The sequence below is a fragment of the Pongo pygmaeus genome, chromosome 12 (genome assembly GCF_028885625.2).
Source record: "Pongo pygmaeus isolate AG05252 chromosome 12, NHGRI_mPonPyg2-v2.0_pri, whole genome shotgun sequence".
In the NCBI taxonomy this organism is placed as follows: domain Eukaryota; kingdom Metazoa; phylum Chordata; class Mammalia; order Primates; family Hominidae; genus Pongo; species Pongo pygmaeus.
Genome location: NC_072385.2, coordinates 94,665,503 through 94,689,504, shown reverse-complemented (window position 1 = coordinate 94,689,504; position 24,002 = coordinate 94,665,503). Strand labels below are relative to the sequence as shown.

At 43.0% G+C, this 24,002-nt stretch overlaps 1 long non-coding RNA gene across 1 annotated transcript in view; it reads left to right on the top strand.

Annotated features, from left to right (window-relative positions):
• LOC129030299 (uncharacterized) overlaps nucleotides 1–19,494 on the top strand; it is a 29,582-nt gene extending 10,088 nt beyond the window's left edge. The window contains exons 3-5 of the long non-coding RNA XR_010123122.1: nucleotides 12,868–13,049; nucleotides 14,583–16,974; nucleotides 19,230–19,494. This is a non-coding gene — a long non-coding RNA (uncharacterized LOC129030299). The remainder of the gene's footprint in view (nucleotides 1–12,867; nucleotides 13,050–14,582; nucleotides 16,975–19,229) is intronic.
• The last annotated feature ends 4,508 nt before the right edge of the window (nucleotides 19,495–24,002 follow it).

Genomic DNA, 24,002 nt, shown 5'->3' with positions numbered 1-24,002 from the left:
GATCTCTTTGACTGCCTGGACAAATAAGTACTGCAGAAGGGCTACTATGTTATTTATGAGGCTGGATCATAAAAATGGTATGCACTTCCACCTTTTTCTCTTGGAATGCTCATTCTTGGAACCCATCAGTCATGCTATGAGAAAGCTCAGATGAACCCCTGGAGAAAGCACCTGGAGAGGCCACGTGTAAGTTTTCCATCTGATAGCCCAGCTGAGGTGCGAAACAATATCCAGCTTCAAGTACCAAACAAGTGAATGATGATACCTCCAGATGATTCTGTTGCTCAGTAATCAAGTCACTCCATACTTTGAGTCTTCTTAGCTGAGGCTCTAGACATTGTGGAGAGAGAAATTGTCCCTGCTGTGCTCTGTTATGATTACTGACTCACAGAATCTATGAGTAGAACCCATTGGTTACTTTATGCTGCAAAGTTTTTGGGTGGTTTGTTACACAGCAATAGATAACTGATAACAGTATCTGATCATATGATCATTTGGTAATTCTTTCATTAATGTAATATTTAAGCACTTGTGTAAAATAAACTCTTCTTGCTCATGTTGTATTATTCTGTTGATAAACTTTTGGGTTTAGTTGCTAATATGATGGAGATAAAATATTATTATTTCAAAACAAAGCTGGGGCCGGGTACAGTGCCTCCTGCCTGTAATCCCAGCACTTTGGGAGGCCAAGGCAGGCAGATCACTTGAGGTCAGGAGTTTGAGACCAACCTGGTCAACATGGTGTGAACCCTGTCTCTAGTAAAAAAAATATATATATACAAAAATTAGCCAGGCGTGTTGGTGGGCACCTGTAATTCCAGCTACTCCGGAGGCTGTGGCAGGAGGATCACTTGAACCCAGGAGACAGAGGTTACAGTGAGCCAAGATAATGCCACTGCACTCCAGCCTGGGTGACAGAGTGAGACCCTATCTCAAAAAAAAAATAAAAATAAGAAATAAAACAGAGTTGGTCTTAACTGCCTCTGCCTTCTAAGGGGGAAGGTAACATAATTCACATCAGATTTGAAATGAATATCAATAACTTTCCTCCTTTAAGAGCAATCTCTTGCTGTCTTTTCTCTCTTTATCTTAAATTTCATTATTATTATTATTATTATTATGCCTTTGAACATACTTTCCATTTCCTTGCCTCTCTCCATTTGCCACACTTGCCTTGCAAAAAGTCCAGTCTCAAATAACCTCAAACATCCACTAGTTCTGTGTGTGCTCCTGTGTACCCAAGCATTACTAGAGAATCGTACAATTGCACCACTTGGTGTCACCTTAACTTCCTAATCTTAAGCCTCAAAGGGGTGCTCAATATCACCCAGAAATCTACTGAATCTCTAGTAAACTCTATACATCAATCTTCGGAACACCTAGTTACAGCATTTCCTCTTTTCTTGTACCTTATTTCCCCATCCATTTACACCTGCCTTTTGTTCCTGACCTTGACTTTTACTTTATTGAGTAAATCAAAATCATCAACCTGGAGCTCCCTCATGTTGCCATTACTTTCTGCTTCATTCTTGGTTTTGTTTGTTTGTTTGAGACAGTCTCACTCTGTCACCCAGGCTGGAGTGCAGTGGTGCAATCTTGGCTCACTGCAACCTCCGCCTCCTGGGTTCAAGCTATTCTGCTGCCTCAGCCTCCCCAGTAGCTGAGATTACAGGCATGTGCCACCATGCCCCCGCTAATTTTTGGATTTTTAGTAGACAGTTTTCACTATGTTGGCCAGGTGGTCTCAAACTCCTGACCTCAAATGATCTGCCCTCCTCGGCCTCCCAAAGTGCTGGGATTACAAGCATGAGCCACTGCGCCTGGACAGTTTTTTAACTATTAGTAGAGACAGGATCTCACTATGTGGCCCAGGCTAGGCTCCAACTCCTGAACTCAAGCGATCCTCCCACCTCAGCCTCCCAAAGTGCTGGGATTACAGGCATGAGCCACCATGCCAGGCCAGCCCTCTGTTTCATTCTTCATACATAGGCCATGTTCTATCACCCCGTGCTGCCTTTTTCAAATAATTGCTTTGGCTGTGGGGAAAAGAAATTAGCAATTTTTGAGCATCTCACATCCCAGGTACCTTACTTACATTTTATTTTATGAGACAGGTGTTAATATCCCCATTTTTCTGAAGAGAAAACTGGGGCCCAGTGAATGTAAGCCCTCTGCCCTACCTACATCACCCAATACAAAGCTGTCAACAAACTCCAAGGTCAGCTCTTGCTTCACTCCATCCCAGTGGCTCCTCATGTCAAGGACTATATGTACATTGCTCTTTCAGATTTATCTTTTTGAAAAATGAGACTGTTCACAACAGGAAAGTCCCAATATCTTTGTTTTCTAATCTTTCGAGGGACATCCGTGTGTAAGGCTATTGTCAGGTCCAGCTGGGGCTGATGGCAGGCTCTGACTTGAAGAGGTCCCCTTGCTCAATCCCTTTCTTGTTCATCAGCATTTTGTTTTTAGGAGGTAAGTATGATCATTATTCACTATTCAACTCTTGCTCTTAAAACTCAGTGCTAGAAAAATGGATCCTTGACCTACATTCATGAAACCAAAAACACATTTCTGTGTTTGTGATATATGCATTGCATGTGCCACTCTATATTTGGGCACTCTAAAAAACATGAGACCCAGGCCGGGCATGGTGGCCCACGCCTGTAATCCCAGCACTTTGGGAGGCTGAGGCTGGAGGATCACAAAGTCAGCAGTTCAAGACCAGCCTGGCCAACATGGTGAAACCCCATCTCTACTAAAAATACAAAAATTAGCTGGGGGTGGTGGCACGTGCCTGTAATCCCAGCTACTGGGGAGGCTGAGGTAGGGTAGTAGCTTGAACACGGGAGGCGGAGGCTGCAGTGAGCCGAGATCCCACCAGGGCACTCCAGCCTGGGACAGAGGGAGACTCCGTCTCAAAAAAAAATAAATTAATTAATTAATTAAAAAATGAGACCCATGCTAAGTTATCACCACCAGAGGAAAAAGAAAAGGCTATTTGTACAATTTTATAAACTTTAAAAACTATGAAATATTAAAACATGGCCGGGCGCAGTGGCTCACACCTATAATCCCAGCACTTTGGGAGGCCGAGGCGGGTGGATCACGAGGTCAGGAGATCGAGACCATCCTGGCTAACACGGTGAAACCCCCATCTCTACTAAAAATACAAAAAAAAATTAGCCAGGCGTGGTGGCGGGCTCCTGTAGTCCCAGCTACTCGGGAGACTGAAGCAGGAGAATGGCGTGAACCCGGTAGGCGGAGCTTGGTGAGCCGAGATGGCGCCACTGCACTCCAGCCTGAGAGACAGAGCGAGACTCCGTCTCATAAAAAAAAAAAAAAAATTAAAACATCTTCTCAAAACCAAGTAAATAAGTGTGTATGCTTATGTGCACTTTGGAATGTCTTTAATTATGTGTTTCTTTGTATATCATTATCATGGAATGCAGATGAGCCAAAATGGCTGGACACACTTTCCCCTCTTGGTTCTCAACTGGCACATCTGACTTTGGCTTTCCATCTAAAGGCAGATCCCAACTAGAGTTTGGGACCACTGGGAGAATTCCTATGGCCCTTGGGGATAAAAAGTAAGGAGCTGGATACTGCAGAAGAAGTAAAATAGGTCTCAGCCCTTCAAAGCCTTCGCTTTGCCCTCCTCTCCTGGCTCTACAACCCATTGCTATGACAGCAAGTGACAAAAGGGTATCTTACTGGGGTAGAAGAGTGGGAGGAAGTGGGAGGGGAAGGCAATGTTGATTGAGGCATGGGATAAAAATATGTAAAAACGTTAAGCCCAGAACTGCATAATTTCAGCCTTATCAGCTTTGCCGAAAGCGATATTTATAATGCACTTGCAACATAGGAAAAATGAAAGCAGGCCCTGTTTCTCGTGTCACCTTCTCCTTCCCCACCTGACAGACAGGCTGAGTCTTCAGACTACCCGGAGCTTCCCTCCACCCATACTGCCCACTGGCTACCTCTATGATTTGTCTCCCTACTGCTTACCCAAATCCTGCTGCCCTAGCCCCTCACTTGCCTAATTCCGAACTTCTATTTCTTCAGAGATTCTAATTTCACTGAACCAAACACTGACATGCAGTCTGTATTTTTACCTGTCCTGTCTCTTCCCCTTCTTCCAGTGGGAGCTTTTCTTTGGGGAACCAACTTTTCCCCATGGATGCCCATCAAGATTATTAATGAGGCCGGGCGCGGTGGCTCACGCCTGTAATCACAGCACTTTAGGAGGCTGAGGCAGGCGGATCACGAGGTCAGGAGATCGAGACCATCCTGGCTAACACGGTGAAACCCCGTCTCTACTAAAAAATACAAAAAATTAGCCGGGCGTGGTGGCAGGTGCCTGTAGTCCCAGCTACTCAGGAGGCTGAGGCAGGAGAATGGCGTGAACCCGGGAGGCGGAGCTTGCAGTGAGCCGAGATAGCGCCATTGCACTCCAGCCTGGACAACAAAGCGAGACTCTATCTCAAAAAAAAAAAAAAAAAAGATCTTTAATGAGATTCATGTAAAAAAGACAGGCGTCGGAGAGGTGGTCTTTGAGGCACCGTTGAAATTATGCCTACTGCAGCTCTAAGTCCATTTATTCCTCAGAACAGCCTCAAGATTGGAATGGGGATTCCTTAAAGAGAGTAACCTGGGACCTATCCGAATTGCATTGTCAACTAGCTGCTTTTTACAGATAGTACCGAGCAAAGAAACATGTGTTTTCTGAAAAGATCTCCCTTAATCTACCTCATTATCACACAAAGAATTTTACAAAAGTGGTTTGTGGTTTTACATCTAGCGAGAAAGTAATACTCAGTTCAAAAGAACTGAGTTAACTTATTTAATTTATTTTTGCAGAGTAAAGTGATTCCTAGTCCCCCATATAAAGCAGAGTGGCTGCGGCAACATTGATTTTTTAAAGTTATCTTAAAACATTTATCTTTCACATTATTTTAAAATCTATATTGCTAAGACAAGCGTCTTTCTTAGAAAAAGAAATCTCTGATGCAATGTTATAAAAATAATTTTCACTGGAGATGGTGTCTCTATTGCTATTTTTTGATTTTGTAGCTGCAGCATGCAGTAATGTCTTCCAGCCTAATTTCTTCAGGCTTTGTTACCCTCTGCCATTATGGAAAACATTTAGTTAAGACCCCCGCCCCTTTTTTTTTCTTTTTTTTTTTTTGAGATTGAGTCTTGCTCTGTTGCCCAGACTGGAGTGCAAAGGCATGATCTCAGCTCACTGCAACCTCCGCCTACTAAGTTCAAGCGATTCTCATGCCTCAGCCTCCCAAGTAGCTGGGATTACAGGCACGTGCCACCACGCCCAGCTTATTTTTTGTATTTTTAGTAGAGATGGGGTTTTGTCATGTTGACCAGGCTGGTCTTGAACTCCTGGCCTCAAGTGATCCACCTGCTCCAGCCTCCCAAAGTGCTAAGATTACAGGCATGAGCCACCGCCCCTGGACCCTTATGATTTTCTCAATAACATTTTCTTTCCTCTAGCTTACTTTATTTTAAGAATACAGTATATAAGACATATAAGGGCTGGGCAAGATGGCTTATGCCTGTAATCTCAGCACTTTGGGAAGCCGAGGCAGGCAGGTCACCTGAGGTCAGGAGTTCGAGACCAGCCTGGCCAACATGGTGTAACCCTGTCTCTACCAAAAATACAAAAATTAGCAGGGTGTGGTGGCATGCACCTGTAGTCCCAGCTACTTGGGAAGCTGAGGCAGGAGAATCATTTGAACCTGGGAGGAGGAGTTTGCAGTGAGCCGAGATCGTACCACTGCACTCCAGCCTGGGCAACAGAGCGAGACTCCATCTCAAAAAAAAAAGACATATAAGATACAAAATACATGTTAATAGACTTTATATTATCAATAAGGCTCCTAGTCAGTAGGCTATTAGTAGTTAAGTTTTTCGAGAGTCAAAAGTTATACACAGTGGCCAGTTGATACTGTATATATCTATGGTTTGTAAAAAGAAGAAAGCAAAACTGAGACAAACTTTTGATGCTCCTTTCTTGGCGCTGAGGCTGTTGGGGAAGATGCCTTTTGGAGTGGCTGCAGCTCAGGGCATGCACTATGAGGCTGGACCTGTTGAATTTGCAGCAGGCATACATTTAGCTTCAGATTGTCTTGTTTCTGTATATAGTGACACAGCATTCTGCTGCCATTCTTAGTTGTGTCCAACTTAGCGGTGTCAGTTGGCATAAGAAGTGTTTGGAATTTTTTTTTTTTCTTGAGATGGAGTTTCGCTCTTGTTGCCCAGGCTGGAGTGCAAAGGTGCAATGTCTGCTCACCACAACCTCCGCCTCCTGGGTTCAAGCAATTCTCCTGCCTCAGACTCCTGAATAGCTGGGATTGCAGGCATGCACCACCATGCCTGGCTACTTTTATATTTTTAGTAGAGATGGGTTTCTCCATGTTGGTCAGGCTGGTCTCGAACTCCTGACCTCAGGTGATCTGCTGCCTCAGCCTCCCAAAGTGCTGGAATTACAGGTGTGAGCCACTGCACCCGGCCTTTTTTTTTTTTTCGTGATGGAATCTCGCTGTCTTGCCCAGGCTGGAGTGCAGTCGCGCAATCTCGGCTCACTGCAATCTCCACCTCCCAGGTTTAAGCAATTCTCTGCCTCAGCCTCCCGAGTAGCTGGGATTACAGGTGCCTGCCACCATGCCCAGGTAATTTTTGTGTTTTTAGTAGAGAGGAGGTTTCACCATCTTGGCCAGTCTGGTCTGGTCTTGAACTCCTAACCTCGTGATCCACCTGCCTTGACCTCCCAAAGTGCTAGGATTATAGGCGTGAGCCACCACGCCCAGCCTAAGTGTGATAGTTTTCAAAGTGTTTGTTAAACAAACTGTAGAACTCTTCATTGTCAGCAAAGTGAAGAGTCACTGCCATCAATGAAAGTTCAAGAAACTTCTGTACATAAACTCAATTTGCACGTTCTGTTATTTTTGTTTTGTTTAGTTTAGAATGCTGGAATGTTTTTGAAGTTAAACAGTATTACATTAAAAGAAGAAGAAGAAGAAAAAGAAGAACAGTTGTTTGTGTGAATATCCTGTTCTTCAATAACCCATCACCTGATTGTTTAGATAAGTGGTTCTCAAAGTGTTGTTCTGGAACTGGCATAATCTGGGAGTTTGATAGAAAAGCAAATTATTGGGTTCCACCTCAGACCTGCTGAATTAGAAACTCTGGGGGTGGCATCCAGTAATCTCTGTTTTAACAAGCCTCTAGGTGATTCTGATGCACACTGACATTTGAGAACCATAGGTTTAGATAATTCGTGCTTTAATTAATTATAACACTGGGGTTGCAAAATGGTGAATTTCCAGCATTCACTGAATGTTTATTAGCTGCCATTCTTCTATATAGAAAAGCCTTCCTTTCTCTTTTTCCCCCCCTCCCCCATCACCACCCCCATCACTATGGATTCATAGACATTGGAAACTCAGTTGCTAATTCTTGAATGCCACAATTCTTTCTCATGTCCAACTAGTTCTTCATTTATCTGATAGAATCCCCTTCAGGCTCTTCCTGTGTTCTTTCCACCTGGCCCCAGAGTTTTCAATGATTTGACTGTGTATTTACTTGTATCTTGAGGGTAAAAACTAAGTCTGCTACTTAATATTTCCCTGAGGGGACTTGATATCTAAATAATGTTCTATATAATAAATGTACTTGAGCAAGCGAAGTGTTTGAGCATTTTTTTGGAAAGGGCAAAAGGCTGTTCCAAATTACATTGACGTCTCCATGATTCTTAGACTAGGATGATGCAAGGTTGATGTAAATTACAGTATTTTGTTATGACTTTAGGCGAATTAATTTGACTCTGAGGTCTGATCCCAAAGCAGATAACAGAGAAATATATTTATAGTTGGCAAGAGCAAACTAGAGACAGTGAAATATCTGGTTTCAGTTTTTATTGTGTATAGTTTTAGGATCTATGTAATACAACACATACAAAGCTACTTAAAATATCTCAGTTACTCTTATCGGAGTAACCTAAACACAAAAATTAATTTGCAAAAACAATAATACCTTGCACTTATTAAGTGATTACTGTGAACCGCGAACTGTACCAAGTGCTTAACATGTATTAACTCACGTGTTGCTTCAGAAACCTGGATTAGATAAGGGCTTTTATTATTCCTACCTTACAGAAGAGTAAACTGAGGCATAGAATGTTTAGTAGTTTACACCAGGTCACACAGCTAAGCAGTGGTTTCACATTCCATGGTCTTCGCCACCACACCACAAAGCCTTTCTAAATTTGTGCTTGTAAATATAATTAACTAAGGAATTTGCCCTATGGTTAACTTATTTAGTTTCATAATATTTTCAGGAAGAGAATAGAAGCAGTGGGATATTGTGTAAAGAGTCCAGGAGTTTTGAATGTCAAGACCTGCATGTGGGTTCCAATTAAAGCTCATGTATGACCTTGAACAACACTGTTCTGAACTTCAGTATCTTCATGTATAAACCAGGTCTAATAATAGTTGCCCTACCTAACTCATAGATTGTCATGAGTGTCAGATAGTATAATGGGTGTAAAAGTGCTTTGTAAATTGCAAAGTGATAAACAGAAATGGGTCAGACACATAATCTTAACACTACAAAGAAACACGTTTTTTTGGCCAGGCACCATGGCTCACGCCTGTAATGCCAGCACTTTGGGAGGCTGAGGCGGGCGGATCACTTGAGGTCAGGAGTTCGAGACCAGCCTGGCCAATATAGTGAAACCTCGTCTCTACTAAAAATACAAAAAAAAAATTAGCCAGGCGTGGTGGCGCATGCCTGTAGTCCCTGCTCCCTGGGAGGCTGAGGCAGGAGAATGGCTTGAACCTGGGAGGCAGAGGTTGCAGTGAGCTGAGATCGTACCACTGCATTCCAGCCTGGGTGACAGAGCAAGACTCTGTCTCAAACAAAAAATGAAACAGGTTTTTCTATTTATAAAAACAGTGAGTTCATATACCAGTTTTAAATATTCTAGATCCTTAAATGATTTCTCTTTACAGTTTATTTATGACTGAATTTTTTCAAACTGGCAATTTTCTTTTTTCCCCCATAATTTACTTGACTTCCCATTCTGGATGTATTAAAAATATTGTAATGTCATTATGCAAATAAAGTGTATTTTGCATGCTTTTTCCAAGGGCAAATTTTAACTTCTTGTCATGTTTCCATTTTATCTGCAATATTCAGGCGACATAGTCTGCTGCTCTGGTGGCTCATGCGTTTGTGTTTTGCATATTTCATACAAGAAAATAGAGAAAAAAGAGAAGTCAACCAGATGGGATTCTCTTTCCAGGCAGAGAAGAACTAGAAAAATTTGCATGGCCACGACCTCTTCTATAGACAAAGGATGTTTGTTTTCAGGACTGGCAATTGGTCAGAGGGTGACAACCCATCCCCAAATTCCTGAGGCAGCCCTAGGTTTACAATCTGAGGTTCTGGAAGAGTTCCCAAGATGCAGTTATTTCCAAATTTAATCAAACCTCAGAAAATAGCTAATTAAAAAGAATCATATAAAACAGCAGGCCCTTTCTCCAAAATTAAACACACACTTTCTTATATCGGCTGTTTAGCCAAGTCTTACAAAGACGCGGCCACCTGTTTGGGGTGGAGGGAGGTGTTAGACTTCCTAGGAGGTGACTGTTCTTGGCAGCCACCTCTACCCAGGCCTTCCTGGAATCTGTCATTGTCAGCTTCTGCCAAGAAATGTTTATGTACTTGGTGTATAAAGACAGGCAAGGAATTTTTTTATCTCTGTTCGAATCCCAAATCCCTTTTCGATACTCTTATTTGTATTCTTTAAATGACATAATTACAGTAATGCTCCTAAAACAGTGGATGGCACTGAAAATGAATGGGATCCTCCCTCTTTCATCTATCTTTCTAGCTCCCTGCAGCCCTGGCTGACCTATTTCTCCAGGCTCTGCCCTACTACCCAGAAAGTTGGGTGTGGTTCCGAGAAGGTTTGGTTGGGGATTTACATTTCAGTTTGCGTTGATGATTTAATCAATTGCTTGTGTATTTTCAGCAGAAAACCAAGCAGAATCTTTTTGTCACCAAATTTGTATTTACCAAAATTAATATCTCACTGAGTAGACTATCATAGAGTATGTAGGGGGGAGTATTTTTCTAAAATCAGGAAATTCTCAAGAATATACAGACCATAAAGGAGATGCTTGGGAAAGCAATACTTGGGAGTTGAGGAGATTAAAGCCCTTTTCCTGATTAATGTTAACTTATATTAACAGCTAAAACAAGGCCGGGTTCAGTGGCTCAAGCCTGTAATACCAGCACTTTGGGAGGCCAAGGCAGGCGGATCACTTGAGATCAGGAGTTCAATACCAGCCTGGCCAACATGGTGAAACCCCATCTCTACTAAAAATACAAAAATGAGCCAGGCATGGTGGCACACACCTGTAATCCCAGCTATTCAGGAGACTGAGGCAGGAGAATTGCTTGAAACCAGGAGGCGGAGGTTGCAGCGAGCTGAGATTGTACCACTGCACTCCAGCCTCGGTGACAGAGCAAGACTCTGTCTCAAAAAAAAAAAAAAAAGAAAAAAAGAAAAAAGCTAAAACAAAACAAAAAAAGCCCCAAGAAATAATGGCAAAATATTTTAAGTTCGTCTTGAGAGTTGTGGATTTTTCATGTTGATTCGACTGAGCAGTGAAGAAATGAGCTCTGGCTACTCAGAAAAACCTAAAGTCTTGAAGCAGAATTGCATTCTATCATTTTATTTTACAATAGCTCTTACTTCTAACTAAAAAAAATTTTTACTTTGGTTTTATTTTTTGCATCATTGTTTTGTTTGTTTGCTTTTAATTGGCATATCCTTTATATAGAGTGCACAGATACTAGGTGTACAGTTCCATGAGTTTGGACAACTGTTTACACCACCAATGGTGTATATACCCCAATCAAAATATAGAACATTTTCATCACTCTCAAGGGGCACCCTCCTTGTGCCCCTTTCCAATCAACCTTACTTGCCCCAGCCTAAATACAAGCAACCACTCTTCTGATGTCTGTCACTGTAAGTTAGTGTCAAAAGACAAAATTACAACAAATTTAAATAATCTAATTGGCTTCTATTTGTGATTTGTGAACCACGGGAGTATCTTCTCTAAAAATTCAGAAAAGGCTCCAATGAGCTGAGCAGAGGAAGTTGGCTTTATGGGCAGAAAAGGGCTGAAGAAAGCAGAAATAGGGAACAAAAAGCAGATTGATCGCCTTAAAGTTTCTTTCCTTATAGGGTTAAAACTGAGGAGACTTTCTTACATACTAGGCTAAAACTGGACTGTTTAGGGATTTGGCTATTATCTCTCTCTCTCCTGATTTCTTGGAAGATCAGATAAACAATTTAATTTGGTGACATGAAACTTTAGCAGGAATGACTGCATTTTGATTTGCTCTATTGGGGCCTAGCGCAGGAGCTCAGTCTAAACCAATCGCCTCCTATAAGTTTTATTTAACAATAAATATAGCTATTTCAGACTTATAAATGGAATCATGACTCTTTTTGTGTCTGGATTCTTTCACTCAACATCATTTATCTGAGATAGCAAATCTTTCATCTGTGTGGTTGATTATATTCACAGTTTGTTCCTTTTTCTGCTTTTAAAAAAAATAGTGGTAAAATATACATAAAATTTACCATTTAACCATCTTAAGTGTGCAATTCAGTGGCATTAAATAAATTCACAGTGTTGTGCAACCATCACCATTATCCATTTCCAGAACTTTTTCATCATTCAAGACTGATACTCTGTATACATTCAACAAAAACTTCTTACCTCCCTTCCCCCAGCCCCTGTTAACCACTATTATACTTTCTGTCTCTAAGAATTTGACTATTCTAGGTACCTCATATAACTGGAATAATATAATAGTTGTCCTTTTGTGTCTGACTTCTTTCACTTAGCATGATGTTTTCAAAGTTTATCTCTGTTGTAGTATGTGTCAAGATTTCCTTCCTTTTTAAAGCTGAATAATATTCCTAATATGCATATATCATGTTTTGTTTATTCATTCATCTGCTGATGGACATTTGGTTACTTTCCACCTTTTGGATATTGTGAATAATGCTAATGTGAACATTAATATATAAGTATCTGTTTGAATTTCTGCTTTCAATACCTTTGGATATGTACCTAAAAGTGGAATGGCTAGATTGTATGGTAATTCTATGTTTAACTTTTTGAGAAGCTACCAAAGTTTTCCACAGCACCACTTTACATTCCCACCAGTAACGCATGATAATTCCAATCTCTCCACATCATAGCCAACATTTGTTATTTTCCATTTTTTTATAATAGCCATCCTAATGTACGTGTGAAGAGGCATTTCATTGTGCTTTTGATTTGCATTTCCCTAATGACTAATGATGTTGAGCAACTTACCACACTTGTATTTATTATGTAGCCCTCAAGCTTTCCCTGACATTTCTCTTATCCCCCTTCAAGAGGGATTTGAATTACTATGTGATTATCCATTTATTATTTTATTTCATTTTTTTTTTTCGAGAGGGAGTCTCACTCTGTCGCTTAGGCTGGAGTGCAGTGGCGCGATCTCGGCTCACTGCAAGCTCCGCCTCCCGGGTTCACGCCATTCTCCCGCCTCAGCCTCCTGAGTAGCTGGGACCACAGGCGCCCGCCACCACGCCCGGCTAATTTTGTTTTTGTATTTTTAGTAGAGACGGGGTTTCACCGTGTTAGCCAGGATGGTCTCGATCTCCTGATCTCATGATCCGCCCGTTTCGGCCTCCCAAAGTGCCGAGATGACAGGCGTGAGGCACCGCGCCCGGCCTATTTATTTTTAAGATGGAGTTTGGTTCTTGTTGCCCAGGCTGGAGTGCAGTGGCGCGATCTCGGCTCACTTCAAGCTCCGCCTCCTGGGTTCACGCCATTCTCCTGCCTCAGCCTCCGGAGTAGCTGGGATTACAGGCACGTGCCACCACGCCTGGGATCTGGAACTCCTGGCCTCAAGTGATCCGCCCACCTCAGCCTCCCAAAGTGCTAGGATTACAGGTGTGAGCCACCATGCCCAGCCAGATGTTGTTTTTTACTCCGATATAATAACTTTAGCTTGATCACTCTTTTCCTTGTCTCTTCCATCACAGCTGTATGAAAGCACTTTAATTTCTCCCTATAAAATCAATACCAAGTCATAATTTTTTTTTTTTTTTTTGAGACAGAATCTTGCTCTGTTGCCCAGGCTGGAGTGCGGTGGAGAGATCTCGGCTCACTTCAAGCTCCGCCTCCCGGGTTCACGCCATTCTCCTGCCTCAGCCTCTTAAGTAGCTGGGACTACTGGCGCCTGCCACCATGCCCGGCTAATTTTTTGTATTGTTAGTGGAGACGAGGTTTCACCATGTTAGCCAAGATGGTCTCAGTCTCCTGACCTCGTGATCCGCCTGCCTTGGCCTTCCAAAGTGCTGGGATTACAGGTGTGAGCCTCCGCGCCCAGTCCCAAGTCATAATTTTAATGCGACATTACAGAAAATTCAGGGACAAAAGAAGGTAGTCACTTAGACACAGTGGCTTAACAAGCAGGTCTTCAGTGTCCACACCAGCCCATCTCACCTGGTGCATTGCTGACTTGCTTCACCCAGTCTATGGTTCCATCCTGCAATGAAAGTACTTTGGGCTCTTCTTCTTCTTTACATAAGGATGGTCATTAGTGGAAATATCAATTTCCCTTACAGGAAATCTTATTCCCACCCACAGAAGGCAAAAGCCAACAGCAAATAGTGTGATGTCAGTATATTTCTCAATGGTCTGAGCTATTCAGTCATTGATGATACCATATATGAGGCACCAACAGCTCATGTTAGCCTGTACCAAGTTTAGCCTAGTTCTTTTCCAAGCTCTTTCCACTAAGACTTCAAAACATCCTGAGGCCCAATGTCAAAGATAGTTACCTTGTTACACTTTGTTGTGACACTTTTCTTTTTCTAAATTCTGAAAATATTTATTTTTTACTTTGTGTGTAATAAAATATACCCAGAGTAATTTAGGGCTAAGTCTGCACAACCTGTGTGTTGTTTTTGGGAGTTATACTTCTCTTGGCTCAAGCCCTATGCCAAACCAAAAAAATCTGTCATCCTTTTTTTTTTTTTTTTTGGGTGGGGGATGGAGTTTCGCTCTTGTTGCCCAGGCTGGAGTACAATGGCGTGATCTTGGCTCACTGCAACCTCTGCCTCCCGAGTTCAAGCAATTCTCCTGCCTCAGCCTCCTGAGTAGCTGAGATTATAGGCACCTGCCACCACGCCCAGCTAGTTTTTTGTATTTTTAGTAGAGACGGGGTTTCACTATGTTGGCCAGGCTGGTCTTGAACTCCTGACCTCAGGCGATCCACCCACCTTGGCCTCCCAAAGTGCTGGGATTACAGACATGAGCCACCATGCCCGGCCGCAAAAATCTGTCATTTGAACCATTCCTTGCAAGCACTCTGCACTAAAATTCCAAATGGATAAAAATATTTAATATTTTAATATATTCTAAAGAAAATCAAAGGGTAATACTATCAGAAATGGGTAATGATATCACTTTCCTTTCTAGATGGAGAAATCACCTCCTGAGACAACCCCTAGGGCTGTTTTTCTGCTCTCTGCTGACATTGGACCCATTTACATAATCTGCTAAGAGTTCTCTGCCAGAAGCCAAGCCTTATAACATCTGTCAGATGCTAACCAATCCTGCCAAGAAGTAATGCCATGGTATATTAGTGGTCCTGCATAAGAAACCACACAAAACTCGGCAGCTCGAAACAATAGACATACATTATTTCAGTTTCTACGGGTTAGGAATGCAGAGCAGCTTAGCTGGGCAGGATCCCTTATGAGGTTGCAGCCAAGATGTCAACTGAGGCTGTGGTCACCAGTAGGCTTGACTGGGGCTGGAAGATCCAGTTACAAGATGGCTCATTCCCATGGCTGGCAAGTTGGTGTTTAGTTGGCAGGAGCCTCTGTTCCTTGCCTCAAGGACCTTCCTATTAGGCTACTTAAGTGTCCTCATGACATGGCAGCTAGCTTCCCCTAGAGCAAATGATCCAAGAGAGCAAGGCAAAGGCCTCCATCTCTTGTAGGACCTTGCCTCAGAAGTGACATCATCCATCATTTCCTCCATATCCTATTAGTTAAATAAGTCATCCCCATTCAATGTGGGAGGAGATGAGACGAGGACATGAGCACTAGGAGATGAGAATAATTAGGGTCATCTTTGAGTATCTGGATACCACCCCAGTCCTGTGCTTTCCCCACACCTTTAAAAGGTCTAAGGCTATTATTGGATTCTCAAGAGTATAAAAAGGACCCTGGAAATATATTTGTTTTAGCCAAAACAGACTTTTTAAGTGAAATGTGCAATTCTTCCCATAAAATGCCATGATGGGAAAATTTTCTTTCAGAGACTGTTTCACTATTTAAACTCAATCATCTTCAAGAAAGGTTCGGGTGGGAGTGGTGGCTCATGCCTGTAATCCCAGGACTTTGGGAGGCCAGGGTGGGAAGACTGCTTGAGCCTAGGAGTTCAGGACCAGCCTGGACAACATACTTGATCCCATCTCTAACAAATAAAACAAAGAAGAAGAAAGCTGAGGTTTCTCCTCCTTTTACATGGAGTTGCTGTCCTGCTTTCCCCCAGTCCCACTGCCAGCCCACTGAGTTCACATGATTGGTTGTAGCATGTTGGTCAACGTTAGCAAGTCAGGGCCCCACAGAGTGAGGTGACTGTCATCCTGCATGAGACATACGCCCAGTGCCAGCAATAGAACATCTTCCTGAGGGAGGAGACCGGGACCCTGGTGAGTATTCCCAAGGCAAACTCTCCATAGACAGTAAAGGGGACCCATGCTGCAGGCACTATGAGCTGTTTGTAGAGGCGATGGAATAGAACACACTGCAGAGGCTCCTGAAGCTGTAAAGAGCCAGGCTTAATTCCTTTCCAGTCCCTCCCATGGATCTGTGACTGATCTCCTATCATTCCTGACCTTCTGAATACAGATTCCCACTGGGCACCATGGCTCATGCCTATAATCCCAGCATGTTGGGAGGCTGAGGCCAGGAGTTCAAGATCAGCATAGGCAACATAGTGAAAACCTGTCTCTACAAAAAAAAAAAAATTAATTAGCTGGGTGTGGTGGCATGCTCCTGTAGTCCTAGCTACTCCGGATGCTGAGGCAAGAGGATTGCTTACGCCTAGGAGTTTAAGGTTGCAGTGAGCCATGATCATGCCACTGCACTCCACCCTGGGTGAAAGAGCGAGATCCTGTCTCAAAAACAAACAAACAAACAAACAAACCCACAGCAATAAAGTTTTAAAGAGGATTCTAAATTCAGTAGAGATTCTGGGCATTGGGGTTGAGAGGTGAGAATCAGTTATGCCCCTTCATGACTGTGGTTTCTGAATCAATCATGAACTGAACCCAGGTGTCTGAGATATGACATAATTTTTTTTATTTTTACTACTATAAACCTCATATTAGGGAATGTAGCTTGCCATAATCAGAATTAGGTTTGCTACTGTTTCGCAGTCAGAGTTGAACTTCCCCATCCTGAACAATAGTGAACCTCCCTTTCATAGCCGCAGAGTCTCTCCCAAAAGGAGGGTGGGTCAGCCCTGCTGAGGATAAGCTGATCCTAGAAGGAGAAGGTGCCTGGCCACACATCATTATGGGACAGCTAGGTGTGATAATATCTCCCAGTTTATGAACTAAACACTGTTGATTGGTTTAAAAACAGTGTAAGTGTATTATTTAAAGGTATAAAGTTATTCAACAGATAAACTAAATAATACTATTAATGCTATATCTTTTCTTTTTGTTTTGAGATGGAGTCTTCACTCTTGTCACCCAGGCTGGAGTGCAATGGCATGATATCGGCTCACTGCAACCTCTGCCTCTCAGGTTCAAGTGATTCTCCTGCCTCAGTCTCCCGAGTAGCTGGGATCACAGGTGCACACCACCACACCTGGCTAATTTTTGTATTTTTAGTAGAGATGGGATTTCATCATGTTGGCCAAGCTTGTATCAAACTTCTGACCTCAAGTGAGCCTCCCAAAGTGCTGGGATTACTGGTGTGAGCCACCACGCCCAGCCTATAATGCTGTATCTATTTGGAAGGGAAGGAAGGTAGGAATGAGAGGTATCAAAAATGAAAATCCTCGGCTGGGCGCGGTGATTCACGCCTGTAATCCTAGCACTCTGGGAGGCCGAGGCAGGCAGACCACGAGGTCAGGAAATCGAGACCATCCTGGCTAACATGGTAAAACCCCATCTCTACTAAAAATACAAAAAATTAGCTGGGCACTGTGGCGGCCGCCTATAGTCCCAGCTACTCAGGAGGCTGAGGCAGGAGAATGGCGTGAACCCGGGAGGCAGAAGTTGCAGTGAGCTGAGATTGCACCACTGCCCTCCAGCCTGGGCAACAGAGCAAGACTCCATCTCAAAAAAAAAAAAAAAGGATTTAGTTTAAAATCAGTACTTTAATATTTTATTTATTTATTTATTTATTTTGAGATGGACTCTTGCTCTGTTGCCCAAGCTGGAGTGCAATGGCGAGATCTCAGATCACTGCAACCTCTGCCTCCCAGGTTCAAGTGATTCTCGTGTCTCAGCCTCCCGAGTAGCTGCGACTACAGGTGCCCGCCACCACACCACCACACCTGGGTGATTTTTTTTCTTTTTTGAGATGGAGTCTCACACTGTCACTCAGGCTGGAGAGCAGTGGTGCTATCTTGGCTCACTGCAACCTCCGCCTCCAGGTTCAAGCGATTCTCCTGCCTCAGCCTCCCAAGTAGCTGGGATTACAGGTGCCCGCCACCATGCCCAGCTAATTTTTTGTAATTTTAGTAGAGACAGGGTTTCATTATGTTGGCCAGGCTGGTCTCGAACGCCTGACTTCGTGATCCACTCGCCTCGGCCTCCCAAAGTGCTGGGATTACAGGGGTGAGCCACCATGCCTGGCCACATCTGGGTAATTTTTTTGTATTTTTAATGGAGACGGGGTTTCACCATGTTGGCTAGGCTGGTCTCGAACTCCTAACCTCAAGTGATCCACCTGCCTTGGCCTCCCAAATTGCTGGCAATACAGGCATGAGCCACCGCACCTGGCCAGTACTTTAATATTTGATAATGCCAATGGTGAATATTAACTTTCATTACTACTTCATGAGTACACTTAATAAAGGCATGAATACTATTTACCACTGTTGTTAAAGCATCATGGTATCTTTCTTCAAAGGTAGGCCTCAATGCAGCATGCCTCCTGTTATTCAGGCGTCTGTATGGTCACCTGCCATGCTGTCCTTGGTACTCACTTGACCTAGTAGGAAATTACAGAAGTGATACTCTGCTCACCCTGGGCCTAGGTTTTTTTTTGTTTTTTTTTTTTGAGACAGGGTCTCGCCCTGTCACCCAGGCTGGAGTGCAATGGCGCGATCTCAGCTCACCGCAACCTCCACCTCCCAGGTTCAAGCGATTCTTCTGCCTCAGCCTCCGGAGTAGCTGGGATTACAGGTGCCACACCACCACGCCTGGCTAATTTTTTGTATCTTTAGTAGAGATGGGTTTTCACCATGTTGGCCAGGCTGGTCTTGAATTCCTGCCCTCGTCATCAGCCCGCCTCAGCCTCCCAAAGTGCTGGGATTACAGGTATGAGTCACCGCACCTGGCCGGGCCTAGGCTTTAAGGCCTGGCGGCTCCTGCATTTGCATGTTTTGGTGCTCTGAGCAAACATGTAACAAGTCCTGCTACCCTGCTAGAGGGACTACATGGAGAGACCACAGGAGAGAGAAGGGCTCTGAGATTATCGGGGGTAGAGAGAGAGGCCTGGGTGCCTCAGCGCCCCAGCTGAGCCCAGGCTTTTACCAGACACATGAGGGAAGCCATCTTGATGTTTCAGCCCCACCACTAGGCTCCTACCAGACACATGAGGGAAGCCATCTTGATGTTTTAGCCCCACCACTAGGCTCCTACCAGACACATGAGGGAAGCCATCTTGATGTTTTAGCCCCACCATTATCTGACGGCAGCAGCACGTGAGGCCGCAAATGAGACCAGCAGAAATAATCATCCCGCTGAGCTCCAGCTAACCCACAGAATTGTGCGAGATAATAAAATGGCTGTTGCTTTTAGCCACTGCATTTTGGGGTGGTTTGTTAAGCAGCCAAAGATAACTGAAACAGCCATGTTTAATCTTCTTCTGTCAGGTCACCCACTTCCTGCTCAAGTTCCAGAATATCAATCCCCAAATTCCAAGAACTGGAGAGTGCGGAGGTGGAGAGGAGAGAGAGGAGGATGAAGAGGAAAGAGAAGACAGCAAGACGTGTGGTTATGACATGGGTTGAAGTGGGAGCCGAAGGACCCCCTTTGGTCAGGGAATCAAAGGACTTTTATACTCATGAATGTCAAAACTCAAATTTGAAGTTTTTTTGTGCCACTGCTATAAATACCCTGCCTCTTCTTTCATATTTTCTTCCATTTTTTTTTTTAGTAAAGACTACTACTCACAAAATGCTTTATTTGGATAGAGTTATTGTGAAAATAAAGGAGCTGAATTCATGGCTGGATACTTCCTAGGGAAAATTCAGAACTCCAAGGAGAAGACCCGTTCACTTGCTCCTTCCAGGCAGGTGACCTAGACTTGAACTTGGCCCATTAATTTGCCTTGGAAAATGAACTGTGACCAGATGTGACGCACACCACTCCTGAACAGAACATTTTAAGGGCATTTCAAGTTTCCTGTGCCCTCTGCCATGAGAAGGGCATATTTCCCATAAGAGCTGCTCCTTTGGCCTGGGTCCCTGAATGAGAAGACACTCGAAATCGATTCTCAGTGCAGTCTGGAGCAGAGCTGCAGCAGCCAAACACAGCCTCTGACCTGTAACATGAGCAGGAGTAAATATTTGTCGTTGTAAACTACAAGATTTGAGGTTGTGAAGCAGCGTAATCTAGCAAAAGCCAGCTATGAGGTCCAAACTCTAAAAGCTTCCAGGCTGGGTGTGGTGGCTCACACCTGTAATTCCAGCACTTTGGGAGGCTGAGGCGGGTAGATCATTTGAGGTCAGGGGTTCGAGATTAGCCTGGCCAAGATGGTGAAACCCGTCTCTACTAAAAACACACAAAAAATTAGCCAGGCATGGTGGCTGGTGCCTGTAGTCCCATCTACTTGGGGGCCTGAGGCAGGAGAATTGCTTAAGCCCCGGAGGTGGAGGTTGCATTGAGCCGAGATCACACCACCGCATTCCAGCCTGGCCAACACAGCAAGACTCTGACTCAAAAATAAAATAAAATAAAATAAAAAGTTCCAGAAGGGAAGAAAGAAACCTGGTAACTTACAAAGGGACCCAAGCAGACAATGTCATAGTCTACATCAGCAGTGCTGGGTATTAGAAGGTAATGGACAGTCTATCTTCAAAGTTGTGAAACAAAATTATACCAAACTTTAAAATCTGTAATGGGCTGGGAGTACTGGCACACACCTGTTGTCCTAGCCAGGTGGAGGCTGAGGTGGAACAATTGCATAAGCCCAAGAGTTTGTGACTTGCCTGGGCAACATAGACAGACCCTGACTCTAAAATAATAAAAATAAAAATAATCTGTAATGGACAAAACTATGAAGATATATATGCAAGGACTTGAAAAGCTTACCATCCATGTTCTCCTCCTGAAACAGACAAACAAAAAATTCCATTATATTTTTATCCTACCAAAATGAGAAGGAAAAAAAAAACAAAAAACAAAAAGCAAACCTCTTTACCGTCAGTGAAGTGTACAGGGAAATATGATGGTGGGGTGTGAGTTCATTTTTTTCTGGAGAATTTAGCAAAACATACCAAAAATTCTGAAAATGTTCCCACCTTTTGACTCAGCAATTTTATTTGCAGTAAGTTGTTTGAAGGAAATTAGCATTAATGTGGGCAAAGATTTAGCTACTAAGAGGTGGCATACAGCCTGATATATAATAGTGATAATCAGAAAGAGCCTAATGCAGGCCAGGCATGGTGGCTTACACCTGTAATCCCAGCACTTTGGGAGGCCAAGGGGGGAGGATTGCTTGAGCCCAGGAGTTCGAGACCAGCCTGGGAAACATAGCAAGACCCCATCTCTAAAAAAAAAAGAAAGAAAGAATTAGAAAGAAAAGAAAGAAAGAGAGCGAGAGAAAGAAACTAATGCAAATACTAGGCTGACATTAACTATGACGTTGTAATTTTAAAAAATTATTCTTTTAAAATAAATAATTGATGAATATCATACAAAATTTTAATATACAAAAGCCTATTCCATTAAAAAAATAAACTTTTTTCCATCCCTATCCTTCAGCCACTGAGTTTCCTCCTTGAAGGCAACTAAAATGTTTCCCTTTCAATCTAATCCATTCAGAGACAGTCTCTCCTGCTATGTCATATCTATCTTTTCTCTCTTTTTTTTGAGATGGAGTCTCATTCTGTCGCCCAAGCTGGAGTGCAGCAGCGTGACCTGGGCTCACTGCAACTTCTGCCTCCCAGGTTAAAGTGAATATCTATATTTTCTTTTATATATATGGTGGCATATTACACCTACTACTCTGATCTTGGCTTTTTTTTTTTTTTTTTTTTTGAGACAGGGTCTCACTTTGTCACCCAGGCCAGAGTGCAGTGGCATGATCACAGCTCACTGCAGCCTTGACTTCCTGGGTTCAAGTGATCCTCCCACCTCAGCCTCCTGAGTAGCTGGGACTATAGGTGTGCACCACCACACCTGGATAATTTTTTCATTTTTTGTAGAGACAGGGACTCACTATGTTGCCCAGGCTGGTCTTGAACTCCTGGGCTCAAATAATCCTCTGGCCTCGGCCTCCCAAAGTGCAGAATTATAGGCATGAACCACTGTGCCTAACCCCTTGGCTCTTTACACTTAATTTTTGGAGACTCTTCAATATGAATAAATGGAGATCTATCTCATTCTTTTAAACAACCACAGAACTTGATGTGTGCCCCTTAATTTATCTAGTCATTTTGATCAATATATCTGTGGAAGATTTGTAGAAGAACATTTAATAACATGGACAGATGTTCATAATTTATTAAGAAAAGTAAAGCAGCAGATTACAAAGTGGTTGAGAGCTATATTAGTTTATAAGTCTACAATAAGTCTCTTTCCAATGGTTAAGACACATATATATATTCATTCAAAAGCTTGGCATTTGCCATTACATATTCCTGGAATGATACATCCTCTGTGCTCTTTGTCCTAGTGAGTTGGTCTTTGTAGCCAGGGAAACAGTTCATGATCTAAGGAAATATTGGGGAGACAATCCAGCAAAATATAACACACAGGGTTTTATTGTTCTTTGAGTACTTGGTGATCCTAACATACTTTTTCATACTTGAGGTGAACCAAGGAATAGGCTGTACTGCCTTCTCCTTTGCTTGCTAATATTTAGAGTTAGAAATATATCAGAGGCATGCATGGACTAATCAATATCAGAGGTCTGTCAGTTCTGCAGAAACTATAAAACCAACTCTTACAGAAAAACTAGTCGTAGTCCCTGGGATCAGTCCCTAGAGATCAGTCGGCCCCGCCCCACCTGAGTTTTCCCTATTGATCTCACTCTGGCTGGCTGTTGCCCCCTCACCAGGAAACAATGACAAGAGAGGGGCTGAGCATGGTGGCTCATGCCTATAATCCCAGCAGTTTGGGAGGCCAAGGCGGGCAGACCACCTGAGGTCAGGAGTTTGAGAACAGCCTGGCCAACATGGTGAAACCCCGTCTCTATTAAAAATACAAAAATTAGCCTGGCATGGTGGTAGGCACCTGTAATCCCAAATACTTGGGAGGCTGAGGCAGGAGAATCGCTTGAACCTGGAAGACGGAGGTTGCAGTGAGCTGAGATCATGCCATTGCACTCCAGCCTGAGTGACAGAATGAAACCCCATCAAAACAAACAAACAAACAAGAAACAAACAAAAAAGAAGAGAGGGGTCTGGTTCAGGTTCTGATAGTCTGAAAAGCCTGCCATAGCTGGAACCTCATCTCTGCTACCCACAAGTGGTGTTCATATCGACACAAGCATCCTATTTTTGTGTGTTTTTATTTTCTTTTTGCTTTAATAAAATAGTGATGGGGTCTTGCTATGTTGCCTAGTCTGGTATTGAACTCTTTGGGCTCAAACGATCCTCCTGCCTCAGCCTTTCAAAATTCTGGAATTACAGGTGTGAGCCACCACACTCCACACTTGGCCTAGCATCCTTTTTTAAATACACCTTTTATTTTCAATAATTCTAGATTTATAGAAAAGTTGCAAAGATAACATTGATAATTCCTTTACATTCCTCATCTGGCTTTGCCTAATGTTAATATCGTATGAAACTATGGTACAGAAACCAACAGTGGTCCATTAAACTCCCGACTTTATTTTAATTTCACCAGTTTTTCCACAAATGTTTTTTTCCTGTTCTAGTATTCAATCCAGGATCCCACATTGCATTTCATTATTGTGTCTCCTCAGCCTCCTCTGCTCTGTGACAGTTTCTTGGTTAATAGTTGTGAGGAATACTGGTCAGGTATTTTGTAGACTGTCCCTCAACTTGAGTTTGTTTCATGTTAATTTCTCATAATTATACTGGAGTTATGGATTGTGGGAAGAATTACCAGAGGTACGGTGCCCTCATTACTCCAGATAGGGGGTACATGACGTCAACATGATTTATACTGGTGATGTTCACCAGGTCACATGATTACAGTGGGCTCTGCCAGGTTTCTCCTTTGCAAAGTCTCAGTTTTTTTCCCCTTTCCACACTCTGTTCTTTGGGAGACAGTCACTAAGTCCAACCCATTCTCAAGGGGAAGGCGAGCTAAGCTCCACCTCTTGGAGGGAGTAGTGTCTACATAACAGTACTTGGAATTCTTCTGTAAGAAGGATTGCTCCCCACCTCCCAGTTTATTTATTTATTCAATAATTTTTATAAATAGGCTTCCTTTTAATTAAAAGTAATAAATCC